The sequence below is a fragment of the Python bivittatus genome, unplaced genomic scaffold (assembly GCF_059951505.1).
Source record: "Python bivittatus isolate LINGU-HERP-01145 unplaced genomic scaffold, Pbiv_v1 ctg000610_np1212, whole genome shotgun sequence".
Classification (NCBI taxonomy): Eukaryota; Metazoa; Chordata; class Lepidosauria; order Squamata; family Pythonidae; genus Python; species Python bivittatus.
The window spans coordinates 15,478,179-15,488,462 of NW_028277088.1; the positions used below are offsets into that span (position 1 = coordinate 15,478,179).

At 36.4% G+C, this 10,284-nt stretch overlaps 1 protein-coding gene across 1 annotated transcript in view; it reads right to left on the reverse strand.

Annotated features, from left to right (window-relative positions):
- Positions 1–9,924, reverse strand: part of JCAD (junctional cadherin 5 associated) — a 53,577-nt gene extending 43,653 nt beyond the window's left edge. Inside the window, exon 1 of the mRNA XM_088150246.1 lies at positions 9,824–9,924. The gene's annotated coding sequence lies outside the window, so the exon portion shown is untranslated. The remainder of the gene's footprint in view (positions 1–9,823) is intronic.
- Positions 9,925–10,284: the final 360 nt, after the last annotated feature.

Here is a 10,284-nt window from a genome sequence, read left to right on the forward strand (position 1 = left end):
TTAGTATGTATGAGATGGTATTGTGGTAAGTGTATAGAAGAGCACTGAATGAATCAGGAACTAGTTCTGCATTCCATATACTTTGAAGCCATCATCTTGGCAGCAGAGAATATGATGCAAAGCCGGTATGGAATCGTTTTTTATTAGATTAAAACTCTTGTTAAACATAATTTACTTCAGAATATTGCATTTTTGCTATCAAGCTGGTGCTGGAGTGTGAGAAAACCAAATACCTACGGCTACTGGTGTTTCTTATTGGACTAAATCTGCGCATTGAGTAACAAATTTCCTTACTATGCTAGATGGACTTGCACCATCCGATAAACCAAAACCAAGCAAAGCGTAGTTTCACTTAGAGCAGTGTGCGAAACTATATTCTATGTTACAGTTTCGGTGGTGCTCTTATTCTTCAGAGGAAGAATAATTTCCTATAATAATAGCAAAAGATTATCCAGTTCTATTATATATTGGCTTGACAATAATTGTTTGATTATCAAGGTTCAGTAGAAAAGAAAATGACAGACTTATATGAAAAAGTACAAGAAATACATTTTTTGAACCATATACATATATACTCATCACACTACTCAGTTTTGGAGTAAGAAGCACTGGGGTTATGGTCAGGGATAGAGCACAAAAAAGGAATGAACCAAAGAAAGTAATGAGATAAAAAACAAAACAAAACATTTGCTATACCTCTCTGTGCCTTTCTATGCTTGCAAATATCTTTGCTCTCTCTCTACTGTATAACTTGCTTAATATTTTGTGTTTTGTTCCTTAAACTTCTTATCTCTCTTTTTTTGAGGTTGTCATCAACTCCATCGAACCACAACATCCTGGGTCTTCCCATTCTCTCAACCCATTCATTGTTCATATATATATATATATATATATATATATATATATATGTGTGTGTGTGTGTGTGTGTGTGTGTGTGTGTGTGTGTGTGTGTGTACAGGCTTTGGATTGCATATGTATATGCTTTGCAATTTGAACCTAATTCATTCTGTATATGACCAAACCACCTCAATGTACTGGTCACTCGCTTTTATATTTAACCCAGATGTATTCTTTACTCTGTATCTTTAAGTAGCAAGTGGAAACATTTTATATGAACAAACAGATCCTTGGTTAATGTTTCTGTGTTTGCTTTATTTTTGATGTATTTGGGTTATAGTTGTATAGACACAGACAGAAAGATTTATTTTATAAATATTGATTTTTGCTTCTTATAAACATCTTTGAATATAAATGTTTATGTAAGTACAATTTTGGAAGCAATATAAATACAGGCATGAAGAGTTTGGTGATCTTTATATTATTATATATAATATATAAGTATATAGTATATATTTATATTATATGCATCTGATGAAGTGAGCTGCAGCTCATGAAAGCTCATGCCTTATAATAATATTTGTTAGCCAAGGAAGATGCTACCAGACTCCAGGTTCTTCCCAATGAACCTTGAAAGTAAAAGAAGGAAAATAATTATAGGTGGAGTCACTGACTGTTCAGAGAAATAAGACAGAAAGCAGTACTGTGAGTCAAAACACACAATGATATGAGACGATAGCCAAGGCTAAGACTTTGCAGGGAGCCCTTGTATAAAGCAGAGGGGCCGGTCAAGGGAGAAAGATAATGGGGTTCCCAGCTGGATTCCTTTGGCACTTTGTGACCTATGACTTTCTTCCTCCACAGCGATACCAAACAGTCACAGAACTAGACTCCTGCTGTGCAGGGCAATCAACAGCCCTGCAGATCCACTGTCCAGCCCTTTCTGTTTTCTGTCTGAATTGCACTTCTGACTGAGCACACTTGGGTCTCTCTCTCGCTCTCTGTCATACACATATCTTAGGGAGGGAAAGGAAGAGGAGAATCATGTGCCAAATTATCTATCTATCTATCTATCTATCTATCTATCTATCTATCTATCTATCTATCTATCTATCTATCTATCTATGATTCTAGAAAGAGCAAGATGGATTGTAGGGAAGAGAGAGGCTTTTAAATGAAATTGGCTTTATTTTAAATCTGTTTTGTTCAAAGGCAACAGGTTATGTGTAATTCTTACATAGCCAAATCTTTCCCTCTAACAGAGGCTTATTGTTCTTCAACTGCATTCTGTTCTTATTGGGGGTTGATTGTTTTATATGCTGTGATGACTTCAACTTTGGTGAATGGAACGGAAATTTTTAGGGATGAGGAGAAATACAAGCAAATGAACAAATAAGTTAATTGTAATGGCACAGGCTAAGCTATTGAGACAGTGGCCCTGGAATAGGTAAATAATCCTCTAAGAATCAGTATGTCCATCTGCTGCATAAGTCTGCAGACATTCTTTAATAGAAATTAGCTCCATTTTTTTCCTTTGGTGCTGATTGTAGTGATTTAGAACTGAGAAAGGGCATCTGACCCCAGATTATTTAAAGCTTAAGCTGATAAATACAGCTGGGGCACCAGGCAAGCTGGTCTTGAGATAACAATTCCTGGAGCAAGAGATAAGCAAGTCTTTTGCAAGGAATGCTCTGATGGTGACTCAATCAGGAAGTGAGGTGGAAGTTAGAAGAGAAAGTGAAACGTTCAAATTAGAGTGCAAAAAACACAAATGTTTGTCTGCATGGACATGAATGTTAACTGATAATGCCTAGTTGTTCCATCAGAATAAAGAACTCATACAATAATACAATACATACAGCTGATCAATACTGCTTGTGAACATCAAGTTACAGTTAATATTACCACATCTGGTGTCTGTCAGATGTCTAGTCTGACATACCTGGAGGGCATCAAATTGGGGAAGACTAGCCTACGTTTGTCCATGTCCATGGATTGTAGAGTGTCCATGTATATATCTGTGGCCTAGTTACATTTCCCATGTGAATGGAAAACTGTAGGGTGGGTTCTATCTTATTACAACAAAATGTGATGCTTTGTTGTCCTTCATTTTGAGGGTATAAAAAGCCTTTGCTCTATAACGTACTGAGTCTTTGGAGTCTGATTGGGGAATTACTGTAATTGTTTGCTTGCTGTCTTTGAAAAGGTTTGACTATATAACATTACTTTATTAGAAGAACTGTAAATAGTACATCCTCAAGATGCCATTTTATGAGTTAGAGTTAGCTAGTTTTGCATTGTTAGGCAGCTAAAATAACCTTTTTCTGGATAGGTATCAAATTCTGAAAAAAAAAATCTGCTTTGGGTGAAGGAGAACTGATGGTGTCACACATCATACAGATGAAGCTCTTTGCCCAGTTTATTTTTATTTCTGCAAAGTAGGGTAACTTTTGTTTATTACAAACTGAGAATTTCAATTATATAAATAATGCAAACCCCCCTCCACAAAAAGATTTCTGATCATTCCTTTGGGACTTGCTAAAGACCATAGCTTAATGAGCCTTGACCAGTGAAATTTGGTGGGAATATGTCAGATCTTTTTACCAAAGTTCCCTTGACAGACACTGGAACAGGTAACTAGGGAGACAGCAAGGAAGAATAACCTCCCTCAGTGAAAAATTGCCCATATCATAGAAATACAACAGAACTTAGATGGGTATAATAGGCAGTAGCAAAGGATTCATGTTCTGGGACCACCTGAAGATCAAGCAGACTCTAAATTATAGGGCTGATTCTCCATTTCTAACTGCATGTCATTCCAAACAAAAGTCCTGGCGGTGTAGAGCTGCTAGAATCAGAATCAGTTATGTAGGACTCCTGGATTGAGATTTTTGGTACCCAAGTATTAAATAAATCCTGAGAATCCCTTCAAGTATTCCTTTGCATAGACCCAGAGGAGAATAGAGTCACAAGTATACAAAGCTTGAAGCATTTTGCCCTGGACAATCCCTCTCTTTAGCTACATTATTCTGAACTTACAGGTCATATAGTGCAAACTGCAAATGGAAAGATGAAAAAGCTAGAATAATCAACATTGACACAATTATGTGATGCTTCATTGAACATGAGAGATGATGAAGCAGTGGTTGCAAGCTTTCCTACCAGGATATGTCTATAGAGTTGATTTAGATTTCTACAAAAGAAGTTAAATAGTGCAGAAATGTGTTTAACAGCCCAGTCTGCAATTTTCTCATTGTCAAAGTATTTAGATTTAAATGGAAGGTTATCTCTACTGATTCTAGTTGTTTTTAAATTATTTGCAAGTGTTACTCATTCTTCCATGGAGAACATACTTTAAGAGGAAAATACACTAAAAACTTACTTTGGAATAAAGTGGAAGAGGCATTTGAAATACTGAATTAGACCTCAGAGAATGCCTGTGACACTCTATAGAAGCAAAAGTTGGACTTTGAAGAAGCAAGATAGGAAGAGTATTGATGTTTTTGAATGTTGGGGTTGGAGAAGACTCGTTAGAATACCACAAACAGCCAGAAAAACAAACAAATGGATCATCAAATCAACGCAGAGTTCTCACTTGAGGCACAAATGAATAGGCTCAAATTGTCCTACTTCAGACACATGTGAAGACCTAGCTCTCTGGGGAAGGCTGGGAAGGTGGAAGAAAAGAGAAGAGGACAACCAGCAGCAAGATGGATGGACTCAGTTACAGTGACAATGAGTGCACCATTGGAACACCTGAAAGACCAGATTAGAGACAGATCATCATGGAGAGAACCTTTCTATATGGTTACTAAGAGTCAACACTGACATATGCTCAATCAGTCAGTATATCCTGAGTGTGTCAGTACATTTCATGTGCCTCGTTGATGGAATCTGGGCAACAATGTGTTAGCTTGCAACATAATCCCTAAATTAGACATCCTGGTTGGCATAGAATAGCATGATCATATGTGGCCTGAAAGTGGGCTTTGGTTGTTCTTGTGGCAACTGGCCAAAATGTTCCAAGACTGACCAGTCCCATCCTATCCTTACTATTAGGAGGGAATCTGGCACAGATATGGATAAGGCTGGTAATTTCATCTATTCCTTCCTTCCTTCTCTTTCTAAAAAGTTATAAGAAAGCATTGACATACCAGAGCCATGATGGGTGGCAGGATTCAAGTCTATGGTCCATCTTGTGACAATCAATGCATATGGAAGATTGTGACTTGGTAATTGCTGAGGATGAATTTCCAAGGTTAAAAATTATGCAATATTCTGAATAAATGTGACCTGGGGCAAAAAGTTATTCCATCTGGTGATGTGAATGGATAGGTGGGAACAAGGCAAGAAAGCACAGAAAAAATAATTGGACAATTTGGAGACTCAAAAATGAATAAGAATGGTGACTGTTGATGAGCATCTACTTTTAGATTTTTGAGTGCATAGTTTAACCATAAATCTATTCAGAAAGAAGGAAGGCAGGCAGGCAAAAAATACATTATGTTGCATAAAAAAATAACTCAGTCTAGCTTTTAAACAAGTGATTAAATTTTGATCATGAAAATAATATTCATCAGCTTTTCCATAGATCTATTTATGTGTATTCATGAATAAATCTAAATCTAAAAGCTTGTCTGATTTTATTCTTTTTGATGAAAGACTATGAGAGAATTAGTGAAGGATACAAGGGTGTATGTATCTTTTTTTGGTACTGTTCAGGAATGGAGCTTTGGGGAAAATGGGCATGTAATAAAAAAGACAAAGTCAAAAGAGAATGACTGCAGGAAGAGAAAGTACAAGCCAGGTACTGTATGAAAAAGTGTTAGAAGACAGATTAATCTCCCAACAGAAAGAATGGAACATGGATGTAAGAAAAGAAGGTGTGGAAGCTGCTTGGAACAGAGTGAAAGGAATTACATGGCGAAGGGCCACACAAGTGTGTCAAGTTACACTAATGGGAAGTATGAAAAAGTTGTGCTGGGTAAAGCAGAGCAATTTTGGTTGAAGTAAAAAATTGGCTTTGGTAGATGAAAGGGGCTAAATATGGAGCTTCTATTGAAATGGATTGAATTAAAAATAAAAGTGATGAAATGAGTTAGATGAAATGATGTGAAGGAATGATAAGTGAAATAATGGAAGGGGAGAAGTTTAAAGAACAAAAAGCAGTATTTAAGGACACAGTAGATGCAAGGATGATTTTGCAAGAAGTTAGTGAATATTGTAATACTGATAGTAATCTAGATTTGGTTAGATTTCCTTTTCTCATATCTCCTGCATTTAATTTCTTTTGCCCACCACTTTTTACTTTTTTTCCTGTGCTTTGCATACTGTTGCTTTCCCTGAAAAGGAACAGTGTGCTTGGTATCTATATATGTAAATCAGTAATGGCGCACGAGACATATGAAGAAAGAACTTTAAAAAATAACTTTCACATATCTTCGAAGAATTGGACTTCTCCCAAGAAATTATTACAATTCCCCTGTTCAAACTTCTAAACTCAAACATAAAATTGCAAAAAATAGCAAACTTATAAATCTAACCTCAGTTATTCAGTAGAAGTAGCAAAATTGCAGATACAGGTAGTCCCCAGTTTAAGAACAAGTTCCATTCCCAAGGTCTGTCCTTAAGTCAAATTGGTATGTAAGCTGGAACGGTATTATTGTATAATACTGTATAAGTAGTATTGTGTGATGAACTCGAACCAATGTGTATTTAACTTGAATCATTGTGTATTTAACTCAAATTTTACTACAATAGGCTCCATTCTTAACTATGCATCATCTGTAAACTGGGTATACTTAACCTGAAGACTACCTGTATAACATGTACTCCTAGAATTCTATAGCTATACAATAAGGAGAGGACATTTTCAGAATTCTGTCCTTTTAGAAACACACAGGGCCTGCTAACATGTATTTTAAAAGAACCTTGGGAGCTATTTGGTTTCCATCATGTGCTTAGTTGATGCCCTGCTTCTTCATTTTTTTAAAAAAGGGATATCTTTTCAAGGTCTTCAGGTAATCAAAGATAATATTGTCACTATGATGTCAATGAAAGCAAGTAAAATATAAAATGACTGAAAATGTTTATTATGACATCCAGGGAACTTTGGTTATTAGTTGGTACTTAATATCTCAAGGTTGAGATCTTTTAAACAAATAAGAAATAAAATATGCAAAGGATAGGAAATCTAGCTTTGCCTTTACCAGAGAGTTCACAATAAGCTGCTTGACAAATGGTGGATAACCATAATTCCCTGACATTCTTGCATAACATCACATTAAGTTTAAACTTTCCCAAATAATTCCCGTCCTAATTCAGTTATTAGAGTAGGGTCTTGTTCCTTTGGTGGAAACTCAAGCGGTTCTGTTTTGGAAGGGAACCCTTGGTTTCAAGGAACCATTCCACTATTCCTACCAAAGAAGGAATGAGCGGGACATAACTCAAATGTATCCTTTCCTTAAAAGTCATAATTAAGGCTATAAGAACCCTTGCAAAAACGGAATGCTTTGGAACAAACTGGAAAGAAACTCACATACAGTCTTTGTTTTTCTCTATATATGTGATCCAAGTGCATTTTAAAGGAGTTAACATGGTTCTCTGGCATGTTCCCATAAATACTTTCCACAAAAGTTCATTTTTCCACATGAGCCTGAGAGAGAGAGAGAGATTGTACTTCAAGCTCATTCTTGATATGGAATTTAGAAAATTCTTGGCTGAACACTATAGTGTAGCATTCAGATGACATCAGCTTGACTTTCTATCTTGAAAGTCTTCGCTCTGAACCCATCAGCTTTGGATTGCAACGTCTACACAGTTCTTACCATCTGAGGATATTAGTATGAAATGATCCTCTATTTTCAGAATAATGTTGATTTCCATGCCACAAAACTGGGAAATGCTAAAACAGCATTTCTTAGTGCAGCTAAGATTTACTGTGTCAGCATCAAGGATGAGTTTATGTTTCCCAGTTCATTAGCTTCTCAACAATGTTGCTTTTCTTACTAGCACAAGAATCACCTATATTTGTTACTATAACTCTCATCTAAATGGTGAGTGAACAAAGAGGTTGGTGACACCTCAAAGGCCAAAAAGTGTGCAACGTCATACGTTTTATAGTCTTTTATCCACTTCAGGGGATGAAAGAAGTATTATGCTGTTTTTCAGGTAGTTTCTAGGAGACCAGAAATGAATTTCTTTATTAATAATGGTTATTCACAAAATAGCGACAAAGTTATTGAACAGACAAGAAAGAACCGTGTTTGTGGGGCACGCTAATGGAGGAGTAAATAGACTTACTTCCTTTTCATTAAAAAAATGGAAATGAATTGGCATGACTAACACATTAATTTTTAAAACACACAAAGATAGAGTTGGTAGAGAGAAAATGTAGGCAATCTATTTCTGAAGGTAATAGAAAATCCTCTTGCAGCAGTGTTGTAAAGCAAGATGTGAACATGAAGGATACGTTATAAGATTCTCACTGCCTTAAACCAAATACCCAATTGTCCAATAATATTTTTCCAAGAATGGCCAGGCAGACATTAAGAGAATAATGCAAAAGCATAATCTCAGGTCTCTTGTATATCCTTGGAACAGTACTGGAAGTTCATTGCCTCTATCCCTGGAACTAAAATTAGAAGGGGATGTAGCTATAACACTGACAAATGTTGATGACAGAAGGCTGTAAACATATTCATTTATGTTGAGACATGGTCCTCACAGAAACTGGTGCAGAATATACACACAATCCACCAGTGTTTTTCAAACTTGTCAACTTTAAGATGTGTGGACTTCAACTCCCAGAATTCCCCAGCCAGCATGGCTGGCTGGGGAAATCTGGGAGTTGAAGTCCACACATCTTAAAGTTGACAAGTTTGAAAAATACTGCAATACAATGTAAGCATAACTGCTTGTAAATTGGCAATTCCACTAATAAGGTAGTATTATCTGGTGAATTAGAAAAATTATATTTTTGCATCCTCAAATAACATAACTTGAGTAGCGGGATAATTCAATAGCGTCAGAACACAAATATTATATTTGTTCCTTGGGAACTAGAGGTAGAAGGGAGAATCACTTGTATAGTGAGATGGGCGGCATATATCAATTTGAGAGACAAATAAATAAATAAAATAAAAATAATATCTACCTAATGCCATAAACGTTGGATGTTATTTTAGCAAACAGATCTGAAGGTGCATGAAGATATGGCAGCTATATGGAAGCCTCCTTCAAATATTGCAAGAGCAACTCTTTTGTTTTCCCATACATATTTTTCAGCTGCAGTCACTGATGTTTAGGCTTTAATCAGAAACTCTGGAAGATTTTCCTCTCATTATCTGCGTAGCACAGAGAGAAATAGGAAGTGCATTCTGTTTGCACCCCAAACACTATATAGAGTTCTTTTCAATGCTGTGATAATGTTGCTTTTTTGTTTGCAATTTCAGTATAAAAGAGGTTATTATCAGAAGTAAACCCTCAATGAATCTTTGAAAACAACCCAGTGAACAGGGGGGTGCAAGACTGAATTAAGAAAAAGTTCTCCAGGACACAGGGCTGTCTTGTTACTATAACAGCATTAAGACGTACACTCTAAACACAGCTAGCGTGATCCGGTCATGCACAGGTTTTTAGTCATTGGCACAGGAAGACCTAGAAAGGGGTTTCATATTCCAGTGTCAAAAATCAGATCCTAGTACAACATTAGACCAACTTCTTTATAACATCACCCATTTTTATCATTGTCCTGAGAACTACAGTTATCTAAATGGACAACCTATTCTCCACATCAAGAACCAGATAGAAAAACGGAAAACGTGCATTCAGATTATATGTACAGAAATAGTCATAACGTTAGCTGAACTTTCCAAAATCATAAAGGCTTTTTCATGTATGCTGATCACCATATTAATAATAAAAAGGTTGCAACCAGATTCATGAACCCCTACACACATACGCACAGATGCTAGGACATCGTTACCTTGAATGAAAACAAGAGGTACTTTGCTTTCTTCTCATGGTTCAGAACTAGCAGGATGAATGAGAAACTCGCTCTTCTAATTCATCTGCTGAGAGTTCTTTCAGGTCTACTTCGGCTATTGCTTCTAACTTTGTGCTCTGAAGAGAGGCTGTGTTATTTTAACTGCAGGATTTCTAGTCATGGGGGAGGAGAGATGGATTAGGTGCGTTTGCAATCTAATGCTTCATGTTCACTGCATAAGGGAAAAATCCTAAACTCAGTGGAAGGAAGAACTTTGAATCAACAGATAAATTTCAAGAGATCTTGCAAGCCAATTATACCTCAGCTAACATGCTCAAGAACTGTAACATTCCAAAGGAGTAAGATAACATATCCATGCGTTCTTTCCTAAATAAAAGGCATGCATGGAATTTCTTGCCAGAGGCTGAGCAGATGTGCTCCAGGCAGGTCAACCTGTAAAT